The sequence below is a fragment of the Panthera uncia genome, assembly GCF_023721935.1.
Source record: "Panthera uncia isolate 11264 chromosome E2 unlocalized genomic scaffold, Puncia_PCG_1.0 HiC_scaffold_19, whole genome shotgun sequence".
NCBI classification, from domain to species: Eukaryota; Metazoa; Chordata; class Mammalia; order Carnivora; family Felidae; genus Panthera; species Panthera uncia.
In genome coordinates this window covers 5,410,244-5,424,167 of record NW_026057588.1, presented here as the reverse complement: position 1 = coordinate 5,424,167, position 13,924 = coordinate 5,410,244, and the positions used below count along the sequence as shown (strand labels likewise).

Sequence of the window (13,924 nt, the reverse complement as noted above, 5' to 3'; positions counted from 1 at the left end):
AGGCACTTCCAGGTGGTGCCTTCGCCAACTGGCCCCAGACGACAAAATCACCAAATTCTCTTCACCAGTGGAAGAACTGAGCATTGTAAATATAACCACACATTTCCAGGAAACCTTAACTGGAGAAAGGACTATGAATTTCAACCACCCTTACTGATAGAGCGGCGGTAACAACCCAGGCAGGGCTATGGAGACCACCCTTCTGACTTGTTGACGAACAAACACAGTACTATCCACACAGTGGAAAGTTTGGACATAGAAGGGTAGAGACACTCATGATAAGACCTATCGTGCCTCCCTAATACTTTTCTACCTGCACTTCATCCAGATTGGCATGATTCACTCTGGCACTAATGGGACCTGGAAGCCCAAACATACAACAGGTGGATTCCAGCTACTGACTGATGGAGAATCAGCCACAACTCACAAACTTCCATTGTTCACTTCTCTTCCTTCCCTCACCGTGGACACTGTCCAAACCCTATCAGCTGAGTTTGAGTTTGGGTGCTTCATAATTATTTTTTCTATGTAAGTAGAGGCTAATGAGTTTAACACTTACTTGAGTCAGGGGCCAAGCAAGGTTATGCTATCCCCTGGGCATGTGAATGTAACAGGTCAGGAGAAGCTAATATGGGAGGAGACAGGGAAAAGGGGGAGGTTGTATTTACATTTTTAGTTTTTCCCCAGTTTTATTGAGACATAATTGACCTATGATATTGTATAAGCTTAAGGTGTACAATGTAATGATTTCTATGTGCATAGGTAAATGACTACCTCAATAAGCTTAAGTAACATCCAGGTACTATTCTCTTTTCCCTTTTCACACTAAGGTCTGTGCTGCCTTCTCACTGTGGTACATTCCAGGGCTTGGGAGCACAGCAGTCCCCCCCCCCCATTCCACAGGGGATACATTCCAAGACTTTAGATATATATCTTTAGAATGGTTAGTTGGAAACACCAATGATTGGTTGATATGCATATTTTATACTTCTTCACTAATCACTAAAGTAATGAATACTTGTTACAGAAAATGAGTAAACATAAGTGTAGAAGACTCTGGCAATTCTTCAAAGCTCTTGAACTAAAAAAGGATAATTTAATTATCTCTTCTTTTAAAAATGGTAGAATCCACCCATCAAACCATGCGATGAAGGTGCTTTTATCTGTTTATTTACAAAGATATCTCTTTCTTCTGTGTATACGTCTTCTACTTAGGCTTCCTATCATTACTGGAGTCAGTATTCCTCAATTACTCTTTACTACAAAATTCCATGTCATCTAAGTTTCAACTTAATCGGCATTGAGTAGGTCAAACATGTGCAATAATTCCTAATGCACATTAGCGGTTTCATGTTCTTTCTTTTACTTGTATTCCACTGAATATCCTTATCAGGTATTTTGTCAGATTCCATATTTCTTTTTTTTTATGTTTATTTATTTTTGAGAGAGAGAGAGAGAGAGAGAGAGAGAGAGACATATCGTGAGCGGGGGAGGGACTGAGACAGAAGGAGACACAGAATCCGAAGCAGGCTATAGGCTCCACACTGTCAGCACAGAGCCTGACTCAGGGCTCAGACTCATGAAAGGTGAAATCATGACCTGAGCCAAAGTCAGATGTTTAACTGACTGAGCCACCCGGGTGCCCCTCAGGTTCCATATTTCTGCTTATAACTTCAAGGCGGTGCACCCCAGTGGTCTGAAAATTAATAAGAAACCTGTTTTTAGGCAGAAAATCTTCTCTGGGAAGCAGAAGATCCAGTAAGACACAGGTGCTTCACCTCCAGTTCCTCATCTGTCAGACCACAGCATTTCCTGCTTCTTCCCTGTCTGCCTCCAGGGATCCCAGAAAAGAAAGTACTGTTCACAAAGGCAACCAAATGAACGGGAGAGGATATTTGCAAATGACATGTCAGATAAAGGGTTAGTACCCAAAATCTATAAAGAACTTATCAAACTCAAAAAACAAATAATCCAGTGAAGAAATGGGCAAAAGACATGAATAGACACTTCTCCAAAGAAGACATCCAGATGGCCAACCGACACATGAAAAAATGCTCAACATCACTCATCATCAGGGAAATACAAGTCAAAACCACATTGAGATACCACCTCATACCTGTCAGAATGGCTAACATTAACAACTCAGCACACAAGAGATATTGGCAAGGATACCAAGAAAAAGGATCTCTTTTGCACTGTTGGTGGGAATGGAAGCTGGTGCAGCCACTCTGGAAAACAGTATGGAGGTTCCTCAAAAAATTAAAAATAGCACTGCCCTATGACTCAGCAATTGCACTACTAGGTATTTATCCAAGGGATACAGTAATGCTGTGTTGAAGGGGCACATGCACCCCTACGTTTATAGCAGCACAATCCACAATAGCCAAAGTATGGAAAGAGCCCAAATGTCCATCGATGGATGAATGGATAAAGAAGATGTGGTATGTATATGCAATGGAGTGTTACTCGGCAATCACAAAGAATGAAATCTTGCATTTGCAACTATGTGGGTGGAACTAGACAGTATTATGCTAAGCAAAATTAGTCAGTTAGAGAAAGACAAATATCATATGACTTCAGTCATATGAGGACTTTAGGACGCAGAACAGATGAACGCAAGGGAAGGGAGGCAAAAATAATATAAAAACAGGGAGGGAGACAAAACATAAGAGACTCTTAAGTATGGAGAACAAACAGAGGGTTACTGAAGGGGTTGTGGGAGGGGGGATGGGCTAAATGGGTAAGGGGCATTAAGGAATCTACTCCTGAAATCACTGTTGCACAATATGCTAACTAACTTGGATGTAAATTAAAACAATAAAAAATTAAATTAAATTAAATTAAAAAGAAAGTACTGTTCACATACACTCCAAAGGACTCTTCAGAGATATGAACCAGAAGGTTGTAATTGTTTTTGGTAACTGGCAACTAGGAAAAACTTTTTTTCAGAAACGTTCCCAGGTCTCCAAGTCTGCACTGTCACTGCCAGTACATGTGAAATGGTAATTGTGGGTCTAAGGGGAGGTGAGGACACAGGACCACAAACCCATAGCTTACAGTATGGCTGCCCCCCTAACCCTCTGCCCCCCCCTCCACACAAACACACAAGCAAAGGCTGTTGCAACCTTCACACTCAGTCCACCAGCCTGGCGGCAGAAAGTTTTCAAGTAAGGGTTTTCTCTTTCAGGCTGAAGAGCAGAGTCCCTAATGAAAGGAGGTGTTTCAGGAGCCTGTGTAAGTGATGTCAGAAAAGGAATACTTCTGGGGTGGAGCCTGCTCCGGTACCAAAGCTATATGGGGATGAGGGAAATTCCTAAGGCATGGGCTGAGCTGGTAAAGAAAACTGGGAGTACTAGACCTACACCAACCCCTGATGATTCTTTTTCTTTTCTTTTTTTTAAGTAGGCTCTGCACCCAATGTGGAGCTTGAACTCATAACCCTGAGATCAAGAGTCACATGTTTTACCGACTGCGCCAGCCAGGTGCCCCAATCCTTGATGATTCTTAACATAACCTAATACAATCCTTACTCACAGTGTTTGCTCGTGTTTAAGCCAAGTGATTATGGAATTTTATTTTTAAGGTGTTTAAGGATTATAGTTCTTAAACCATCTTCTGTTCCATATACCTTATAGAAATCCAAGACGAAAATTTTAGGTTTATTAGAGGTGCATCTATAATGCACAAGGTGCCATGCTTTTAACAAAAAGTAAGATGGGTCCATAGGAATCACCCAATCCTTGGCAGAAAAAGTACGTCTGAACAGCCATTGCTGGAACAGAAATATATTTCTCTAACTTGGGTTGTGACACAACTCAAAGGAATTAATCCTGCCCCACTGAAAACATCCATTTCCAATGATAATGGTGAGGACAGTTTTCCCTCTTGAGTTAGGAAAACAGCATTTATTTTTTTAATTTTTTTTAATATATATTTTTTTTGTTTTTATTTATTTTTGAGACAGGGAGAGACAGAGCATGAATAGGGGAGGGTCAGAGAGAGGGAGACACAGAATCTGAAACAGGTTCCAGGCTCTGAGCTGTCAGCACAGAGCCCGACGCGGGACTCGAACTCATGGACCGCGAGATCATGCCCTGAGCCGAAGTCGGACGCTTAACCGACTGAGCCACCTAGGCGCCCTGGAAAACATTTAAAGAAAGGTAATTTAGGATTTGTGTTTCAGACAGTGGTGGTGAGGCTCAAATGTGTCCTGTGATATTTTCTCTGGTTGAAAAATATTGTGATATCCCAAACTCAATGCACATTCGTCTTTGACTTTAATACCATGCACAAGTTTCACAAATCTCATTTCTAATATTTTCACTTAACTGAGGTTTGAAAAGTATGTGATCAGAAAATAGGTACGATTTTATTTCTGTACATTTTATTATTTATTAAGCTTTCATGACCCATAGTTGATGGCATGGCATAAATTGTTTAATTCGGTGATATTAGTGTTCAATTACTATAATATAGACACAGCACTCTCATCCTGGTATAAAAGCAAATGAGTCTTTCTGCAAACATCCTAACATTGAGCCAATTTTGCATTCATTAAACCCAAACTTGGTAATGGGGCAGATTCCTTTCATATGACATTGCTATCTGTGCTGCATATAAATTTTATTAGAATCTCTAAAGCCTTATTCTTTAAGATTTTATTTTTTTAAGAAATCTCTACCCCCAATTCATAACCCCAAGATTAAGCGTCACAGACGCTGAGCCAACCAGACACCCCTCTAAAGTTTCATTCTTAACTGTGTTGACTTATAGAATGAATCTTTATACATAAAGAAAAGGTTTTAGGGGTGCCTGGGTGGCTCAGTCCGTTAAGCATCTGACTTCGGCTCAGGTCATCATCTCACGGTTTGGGAGTTCGAGCCCCACATCTGGCTCTGTGCTGACAGCTCAGAGCCTGGAGCCTGCTTTGGATTCTGTGTCTCCCTCTCTCTCTGCCCCTCCCCCACTCACGTTCTGTCTCCCTCTCTCAAAAATAAACACACATTATGTCCATCAATTGATGAATGGGTAAAGAAATTGTGGTTTATATACACAATGGAGTACTATGTGGCAATGAGAAATAATGAAATATGGCCTTTTGTAGCAACGTGGATGGAACTGGAGAGTGTGATGCTAAGTGAAATAAGCCATACAGAGAAAGACAGATACCATATGGTTTCACTCTTATGTGGATCCTGAGAAACTTAACAGAAACCCATGGCGGGGGAAGAAAAAAAAAAAAAAGAGGTTAGAGTGGGAGAGAGCCAAAGCATAAGAGACTCTTAAAAACTGAGAACAAACTGAGGGTTGATGGGGGGGTGGGAGGGAGGGGAGGGTGGGTGATGGGCATTGAGGAGGGCACCTTTTGGGATGAGCACTGGGTGTTGTATGGAAACCAATTTGACAATAAATTTCATATATTGAAAAAAAAATAAACACACATTAAAAAAAATTTTTTTTATGAAATACTACCAATCTAAGGTAAAATGTTGGGGCACCTGGCTGGCTCAGTGAGTTCGAGCCCCATGTTGGGGGCAGAGATTACTAAAAATAAATAAATAAAGCTAAAATGAATGAATAAATAGATAAAGTAGGGATGCCTGGATGACTCCATTGGTTAGGCATGTGACTTTTTTTTTTTAATGTTTATTTTTGAGAGAGAGACACAGAATCTGAAGCAGGCTCCAGGTTCCAAGTTCTGAGCTATCAGCACAGAGCCTGACCCGGGGCTCAAACCCATGAACCATGAGATCATGACCTGAGCTGAAGTTGGAAGCTTAACCAACTGAGCTGCCCAGGCGCCTCTGGGCAGCTGACTCTTGATATCAGCTCAGGTCATGATCGCACAGTTTGTGGGACTGAGCCCCATCTGGCTCTGCACTGATGGCACAAAGGCAGAGGGAAAAACAACAACAACAAGAAAAATACATGTTTCCGATAAGATGAGGGAATTTTTTTATTCTTATCCAGGCAAAGCTGGGCCTGGACACACTGGGGTCACAGTTCATCAGCATAAAGGGGCTGAGAGTAGGGAAACATACAGCAAAGAGAGCTGACATGGCCACCAGCAACTGGCTGGGTTATTTATTTAAAATTTTTTTTTTAACATTTATTTATTTTTGAGACAGAGAGAGACAGAGCATGAACGGGGAAGGGTCAGAGAGAGAGGGAGACACAGAATCCAAAACAGGTTCCAGGCTCTGAGCTGTCAGCACAGAGTCCGACGGAGGGCTTGAACTCAACCGCGAGATCACGACCTGAGCTGAAGTCGGACTCTTAACCAACTGAGCCACCCAGGCGCCCTGGCTGGGTTATTTAAACAAGCCACACAAACTTGACAAATGGAGGAGAGTCTATGACAAAACATAAAGGTGTTCACCAGAACGAGGATGCTCTGGGTGGCTCTGGAACCAGCGGAGAATCTGGGGGAGACACTGGTTGCATGAATGTATCACACTCTGCTTGTGCCTGTGCAGGATGGAGACCATGTAGCCCCTGGCCCAGAGCATGAGCCCCAGAGAGAAAACATCAGTGAGCGATAGCCACACCACAAACAGAGAGACTCTGATATTATCGTGAAAGACCCCACAACAGTATCCATAACTCCTTTTCCACGTGATGTTTGTGCTGATCCACTGGCCAGTCTCATAAAGCGGGAAAATGGCGTTTATCAGCACGTCCGGCATCCAGCAGAGGGCGGTGGAGGGGCCGATGTACTTTGCAACTTTCCCTTAAAGCGCTGCCCACCTGGAGTTCTGGGGACTGATGGTGATGGCCTGGAAGATACTCAACAGGCAGGTGATCTCAATGGACACACCCCTGGCCACTCTCTGAACATAGAAGAGAAGGACACATCTAAAATCGTCAGCAGGGGCGCCTGGGTGGCGCAGTCGGTTAAGCGTCCGACTTCAGCCAGGTCAGGATCTCACGGTCCGTGAGTTCGAGCCCCGCGTCAGGCTCTGGGCTGATGGCTCGGAGCCTGGAGCCTGTTTCCGATTCTGTGTCTCCCTCTCTCTCTGCCCCTCCTCCGTTCATGCTCTGTCTCTCTCTGTCTCAAAAATAAATAAAAAACGTTGAAAAAAAATAAAATAAAATCGTCAGCACACGGGGCACCTGGGTGGCTCAGTCAGTTAAGCGTCCGACTTCGGCTCAGGTCATGATCTCATGGTCCGTGAGTTCGAGCCCCGTGTCGGGCTCTGTGCTGACAGCTCAGAGCCTGGAGCCTGCTTCGGATTCTGTGACTCCCTCTCTTTCTGCCCCTCCCCCACTCACACTCTGTCTCTCTCTGTCCCTCAAAAATGAATAAATGTTAAAAAAAATAAAATGAGGGGCGTCTGGGTGGCTTGGTCGGTTAAGCGTCTGACTTCGGCTCAGGTCATGATCTCACGGTCCGTGAGTTCGAGCCCCGCGTCGGGCTCTGTGCTGACCGCTCAGAGCCTGGAGCCTGTTTCAGACTCTGTGTCTCCCTCTCTTTCTGACCCTCCCCCATTCATGCTCTGTCTCAAAAATAAATAAACGTTAAAAAAAAATTTTTTTTAATCATTGGCGCACTGCCTCCCCCCAAAATCTGCCATCGTGTGGGGGACTCCTTTAGAGAGAATGACCAAAGCGTTGGCTACAGTCAGGTGCCTGGGAATCAAATCTGCACACTTCGCCCCCAGTGAAAGAAAGGAGGAGGTAAGGGTGAAGAAGAGACAAGTTCCCCAGGATTCCGACCACAGTCTGTGATAAGATCACTCTGACTGCCAGATCCCTGGTGGCCTTCCTGCCAGTCCTCAGTGACTGATGCTTGCCTTCAAAGCCATTGGATCCTGTGTAGGAAGTGAGGGCGGGAACCACATCCAGAGTGTCAACTGAATCCCAACATTCTCCATTTACTCTGTGGGTTCTAAGATATTTCTAACTTCATTTTTTTGGTCTTTTCTTAAGAGATTTTTCAAGAGTTAGGGGCGCCTGGGTGGCTCAGAGGGTTTAGTGCGAGACTCCAGCTCAGCTCATGATTTCACAGTTCATGGGTTCAAGCCCCGTATCAGGTTCTGTGCTGACAGCTCAGAGCCTGGAGCCTGCGTCCGATTCTGTGTCTGCCTCTCTCCCTCTTTCTCTCTGCCCCTCCCCCACTTGCTCTCTGTGTGTCTCTCTCTCAAAAAATGAATAAACATTTTAGGGGTGCCTGGGTGGCTCGGTCGGTAAAGCGTCCAACTTCGGCTCAGGTCATGATCTCGCGGTCCGTGAGTTCGAGCCCCGCGTCGGGCTCTGTGCTGACTGCTCGGAGCCTGGAGCCTGTTTCAGATTCTGTGTCTCCCTCTCTCTCTGCCCCTCCCCTGTTCATGCTCTGTTTCTCTCTGTCTCAAAAATAAATAAACGTTAAAAAAAATTTTTTTTAAATGAATAAACATTTTAAAAATATAAAAATATTTTTTTTTCAGGGGGCACTTGGGTGGCTCAGTCAGTTAAGCGTCCAGCTTTGGCTCATATCATGATCTCAATGGTTCGTGGGTTTGAGCCTTGTGTTGGGCTCTGCACTGGCAGCTCAGAGCCCAGAGTCTGCTTCAGATTCTGTGTCTCCCTCCCTCCCTCTCTCTCTCTCTGTCTCTCTCTCTCTCTGCTACTCCCCCACTTGTGTGCATGCACACGCTCTTTCTCTCTCAAAAATAAACATTTTTGGGGCGCCTGGGTGGCTCAGTCAGTTGAACATTCAACTTCAGCTCAGGTCATGATCTCACGTTTCGTGAGTTCGAGCCCCCATCAGGCTCTGTGCTGACAGCTTGGAGCCTGGAGCCTGCTTCGTACTCTGTTTCTTTCTCTCTCTCTCTCTCTCTCTCTCTCTCTCTTTCTCTCTCTTTCTCTCTCTCTCTTTCTCTCTCTCTCTCTCTCTCCCCCTCACCTGCTTGATCTCTCTCTCTCTCAAAAATAAACTTAAAAAAAAACATTTTTTTAAATGAAAAATAAATATATTTTCACTGGTATAAAAGTATACATCTATTTGTGGATGATGCTTTTTGTGTCTTTTGAACACACCACAGAGACATGCACACAGACTAAAATAAAAGCTATTGTTTATGAGTTGTGTGTTAAACTGAAAATTTGTTCTGTTGGGGCACCTGGGTGGCTAAGTTGCTTAAGTGTCCAACTTCAGCTCAGGTCATAAGCACTCGGCTTGTGAGTTCAAGCCCTGCATCGGGCTCTGTGCTGACAGTTCAGAGCCTCGAGCCTGTTTTCAGATTCGTTGTCACCTTCCCTCTCTGTCCCTCCTCAGCTCTCACTCTGTTTCTCTCGCTCTCTCTCTCTCAAAAATGAATAAATGTCAAAAAATTCTTTTAAAAAGAAACAAAATTTCTTTTGCTGATCATTTAGGAGTTGTATTTTAGAATTTTGAGACACTTAAACATACATTGATATGAGTGTTACAAAGCAATGAGTATGTCTGTGACATGATTGTGGAATGAATGGAAATTTGCAGGACCGATGCCTGAACAATTTAGAACCTTCACCCGCAAAAATGAGTATCTCCAAGTAAGTAAAGGTGAGAGCCTTCATTTCCCAAAGCAAACTGTAAGCAAAGACAAAGAAGAGAGGGGTCTTTCCAGATGAAATATGACGCTTTATGCAGAACTCTCAGTAAATCACTCCAGATCCATATTAACGACAAAGAAAAAACTTTACTAACCTTAAAATTGTATTGGCTTCAGAGTGGAGGGCTCTGCCAGAGAACTGAACCAAGAAGGTAAAGTTGGTTGTAATGGAACAAGCTGATGTCAGGTCCCTGACGCACCCTGGTCATGTCACTGCTGTGGTATTGTTGGAGGGGGAAAAAAAACAGTCAATTATACACCATGCCTCCAGCCCGTATCAGTGTCTGCCTTTGTCACCGGCTTTGGACCTCTATCGTCACCTTGGTTCCAAACGGACCCCAAGTTCTCATGCTCCACGGGTGGCTCCTGCACCAGCCCCTGCGAATGCAAGGTATGAATGCGCCCCCTGCAGGAAGAGCCAGGTGTGCGAGGAGGCATCAGACAAGTGAACCTGATGTGGAGGAGAGAGCCTGCTCCGGATGTAGAGAGAGTAACGTGTGCAAAGCAGGAGCTTTAAAACATTTTTTGCATATTACTCTGAGCTGTTTGCTACATTCTTGTTTCTATGAAATATGTGAATTATACTAAAAGTTGTTGACTTTTAAAAAAAAATTTTAATGCTTATTTTATTTTTGAGAGAGAGTGAGACAGGCAGAGTGTGAGTGGGGGAGGGCAGAGAAAGGGAGACACAGAATGCGAAGCAGGCTCCAGGCTCTGCGCTGTCAGCACAGAGCCTGATGCAGAGCTTGAGCCCACGAGCCAAGAGATCATGACCTGAGCCAAAGTCAAGAGGCTCAACTGACTGAGCCACCCAGGTGCCCCTATAATTTACTGTTTTTAATCAACAACATTTAGGGGCGCTTGGGTGGCTCAGTCGGTTGAAAATCCGACTCTTGATTTCGGCTCACGTCGTGATCCCAGGGTCTCGGGATGGAGCCCCATGTCGGGTTACATGCTAAGCATGGAGCCTGCTTGGGATTCTCTCTCTGCCCTTCCCCCGCTCACACTCTTTCTCTCTCTCAAAAATAAATAAAAAAAAAAACTTAAAATGTAAATTTAAAAAAACCAAATTATCATCAGAATCTAATCAGGAGAAAGCATCAGTTTTATGCAAATTTCGAGCCATCTATAGCTTCCAAGTCCCATAATCTCCAGTGTATTTAAACTGTTTCCTTAGCAATCTAGACAACAAGGTTCTCTTTTTCAGAAAATTCTGAATGATTTTAGACCACGAATGCCATCCTGTTTATTTGTGCATTTCCTCATCTTGGTCCATACAGAGCCGATGGAACCTCTGGATGAAACCTATACATTAAATGTTCTTCCACATGGATATCCCAGGACCCGAGCTCATCCCTAATCCTGGGTATCAACAGGTCGCTCTGTCACCAAGGGAACATTTCCAACGGCTAAAGGCCATTCCTTCACGGTGGGAATTGCTCAAGGCATAACAGCAGCCAGGCTGCAGAGGGTTGAGAGAAAGCTCTGGGACACAGGGAGAAGGGTCTAAAGACCAAACCCTGACCCTCATGAGAAAAACAGGAAAAATAGAAGATGAAAATAAGCCTGTCAGACAGGACCATCAGAGGCAGAGAAATAAACGTTTCCATGTTCTAAAGCCACATACTTCAGGGGCACCTGGGCGGCTCAGTCGGTTAAGTGGCTAACTCTTGATTCAGCTCACATCATGATCTCGTGGTTCATGACATTGAGTCCTGCATCGGGCTCTGTGCTAAGGGTTCAGATCCTGCTTGGGATTCTTTCCCTCTCTCTCTCTCTCTCTCTCTCTCTCTCTCTCTGCCCCTCCCCCATTCTCTCTCTTTCTCTCTCTCTCTCAAAAATAAATGTAAAAAAAAAAAAATCCATGGTATTTCAGAAGAAGACGAGGACACCACCTGACCCGGGACTCAACATTTACCTGAGAACTTGCCTGTTGCCTTCTCTTCCTTCTCTGGGTTTCTTCTTTAAGTGAGATTATATGAAGGAGCGATGTGTGCATCTTGAGACTATGCCTTAAATGTGCCAGCCCAGCCCCTTCACCTGCTGCCACTACGTCGCAGGCAGAGGGACCCTGAACTGCAAAAAAGTGCCTGGCTGGCTCAGTGGGAGGGGCATACGAGTCTGCATCTCAGGGGTCATGAGTTCGAGCTCATGTTGGAGGTAAAATTTATGTAAACAACAGCAACAACAAGGACAAAAAAACAAAAGGTGACCTTCTCCCGACCTTTGTTGCAGGTAAGAACCAGGGTTAATAAGCTCCCACATGGAGATCAGCACGTGACTCTCTCCTTTCCTGTGTTCACATGGCCTCCCCTCCCACAACTCTGGCAACAGCATGGGGATGGTAGCTGCTCCAACCTGCTCCTTCCAAATTCACCTAGAGCGGACCCTCGTTACCTCCCCTTAAACCAAAGCCCGCACTCAACTCTCATAAGTGCACCTGGGAGCCCTCGTGATCAACCCCAGCCTCACCTTAGAATCACCTGGAGCACGTTATTAAAGTGACATGGAGGGGCGCCTGGGTGGCTCAGGTGGTTAAGCGTCCGACTTCGGCTCAGGTCGTGATCTCGCGGCTCGTGGATCCGTGGTTCTCATCTTGTACAGACATGAGCAGCCGGTCCACCACGTTCACAGAACCAGCGTCTTCCCCAGATCCTCTGCCGAGGCCAGAGCCATCTGTAGACTCCTCGTATCTGTTTTCATCCTCTCTTTTCTCTTTTCAGTTTATGTGATGCCTGTAGTCCATCCTCACTGGTGGCTGATGAAACGGCGCTGCCCTCATTGATCTCTGCTTCCCGACAGTTAGCACCTTTGTTCTCTTGAACGAGGACAGCCGGGTATCCAGGCTCTGCTCTGCCTGCTGCACACAGAAGAGCCAGTGCCCCAATCTGGTGATCAGCTCTAAATGTTAGATTAGTCTTTGCAAATGCAAAGTCCCGTCACTTAGCCATTTGATTCTTTTTATAATGGTTTCGATGAGATATAATTCATGTGTAAAATCTTCCTTTGGGAAGTGTGCAGTTCCATTGATATGTGTGTGTGTGACAAAAGAGTGCAATCATCACAATCTAGATTTATTTTTTTTTAATGTTTATTTATTTTTGAGACAGAGCATGAGCAGGGGAGGGGCAGAGAGAGAGGGACACAGGATCCAAAGCAGACTCCATCCATGCTGTCAGTGCAAAGACCATCACAAGGCTTGAACCCACAAACTGTGAGATCGTGACCTGAGTTGAAGTCGGGCGCTCACCTGACTGAGCCACCCAGGTGCCCCCACAATCTTCCCTACAAGGGAATCTTCCCTACAACCCCTGCTCCCTGCTACATCTCCCTAACCCAAATACTAGTACATTCTCTGCTTCTATTTTTGACATTCCATATACATGATAGTATACAATCTGTGCTCCTTGGGAACTGGCTTATTTACTTAGCATTATGTCTAAAAGATTCGTCTCTGTTGTAGCGTGTAATGGTGCCTCATTCTTTTTAAATTTCTGAAGATGAGTCTATGAATACACTACATTTTATTTCCCCATGAATCTGTTCACAGATATTGGGTTGTTTCTACTTTTCAACAGTTACGAATGATGTCATGAACTTGTTGCACAAATTTTTTTGTGTGTACCTATGTCGATTCATTCATCCGAGCTTTGAATCATATCAAATGTGTGCATACCATGGGAATGCTAGTTTGGGTAAAATATTGACTCTGCTGTGCTGATGGGGGTCTCTGCAGGGTTATGGAGGAGCCAGTGCTACCCTCCGGCTGTGAGGCTAATGGGTGTTCATGGCGGTGGCATCACTGACCTGGGGGTGGAAGTGTGATGGACATACCTCCACGATATGACACTGGAGATATCGCTGTCCTGCTGAACTCCTGCGGTCTCTCTTGGCCAGAAGATTCTCCGCTCATGCGGAGAATGGAGTTTCAGAAAACTGCCAAATCTGCTGAAATGTTTGCTAGCATTTTTATCATTTGGGAGGGAGAGTTGATCAACTGTGGTCTCTCCCTGCAGTTCCCGTCCATATCTCTTCGCTGGATCCTGGAGTGGTTCACGCACAGCCTTGCGCGGCCACAGGACAGTTTTGAGACTGAGTCTGCATTTACAGAGCTCAGAATTCAATAGGCATGGCAGGCACCCAACAGACCATTACAAAATATGCATGCGTGGTTCCTTTCTCTTTATTTCAATGGGGAAGTTCTGGGTCTATGTTAAGGAACTTTTCAGGGAATTTAGAGGAGACCTGGGAAATACATCTTGGAAAAAAATGGACTGAATTTTGATATATTCAGAATGTTTCTTTTTTTCTTAAGATTTTGGTGGGGGGCATCTGCATGGCTCAGTGTGACT

At 44.7% G+C, this 13,924-nt stretch overlaps 1 pseudogene; it reads right to left on the bottom strand.

Moving 5' to 3' along the window:
* Nucleotides 1-298: 298 nt before the first annotated feature.
* Nucleotides 299-9,537, bottom strand: LOC125916110 (vomeronasal type-1 receptor 4-like; annotated as a pseudogene).
* Nucleotides 9,538-13,924: the final 4,387 nt, after the last annotated feature.